Source organism: Crocuta crocuta, unplaced genomic scaffold (genome assembly GCF_008692635.1).
Source record: "Crocuta crocuta isolate KB4526 unplaced genomic scaffold, BGI_CrCroc_1.0 scaffold28, whole genome shotgun sequence".
NCBI classification, from domain to species: domain Eukaryota; kingdom Metazoa; phylum Chordata; class Mammalia; order Carnivora; family Hyaenidae; genus Crocuta; species Crocuta crocuta.
Genome location: NW_027533256.1, coordinates 6,718,696 through 6,719,738, shown reverse-complemented (window position 1 = coordinate 6,719,738; position 1,043 = coordinate 6,718,696).

Genomic DNA, 1,043 nt, shown 5'->3' with positions numbered 1-1,043 from the left:
CATATATTCATTTATATTTTCCAAAGAATATACTCCCTGTTCACTAAAACTTTTCCTTTTCCTGATTACATAAAAACACAACATTTCTAGCCTCCTTTCCATTAGGGAAAACCATGACACCAGTTCTGAGGGAAGCACCTCATTTCTAGGCTGAGGCAGTAAAAGCTACCATATGACTCTCTTCTGTCATTTTGGCTTCATGTCGAGATGAGGGCAACTTGGACCTCTGAGCTACTCAGAAGGGGTGTCCTGTGCCANGAGCACTTGTGGGGATGAGCACTGGGTGTTATGTGGAAACTAATTTGACAATAAACTATTTGTAAAAAAAAAAAAAAGAAGGGGTGTCCTGTGGAACCTCTGGACCTGCAGTGGACTTTGTGAGGGTGAGAACTAGAGTTTATGGGCTAAGCTACATGATGTGTTTGTTATTGCTGTATATACTGGTCATTCCTGTCTAATGCAATGCATTTATATGATTTATGTATTTACTCTTGTATGTAATACATTTCTCAATATAAAAAGAAATCTGCATTGGAGCCAGACACGGAGAGAGAAACTGATGGGGGGCGGGGTGGGATCACTCACAGCTCCATTCCATAGCAGGAAGCCTCCTTTTCAAGTAACTTCACTCCCTGGAGCTTCACTTGCTTCATTTAAATAAAAAATGAGTTATAATACCTACCTTTCAGGGTTGTTTGGGCATTACATGGGGTAATGTATGTCACTGGCTTGGTGAAATGCCAGTATGTAGTGAATATCAAATGAATAAGTATTCATGTGTTCCCTTCTCAGAGAGGAAGTAAGAAATGATATAGAAAAGGTAAGAGGCCCATGCTTTATTAGCTGAAGATACTCTGGTGGCTTGCTTGATCTAAGACCACAGGACATGGAGGCAGATAGAACTGGAAAAAAAAAAAAAAGGACCAGTCAAAGGGAAAGCCCACATAAACCCCAGGGATGAATGGTTAGGATTTTTCATTTTTCCTTCCTATAGTCTGATACTTAGAAAGCATGAGGGTCATCAATAAGGCAATATTAAATCA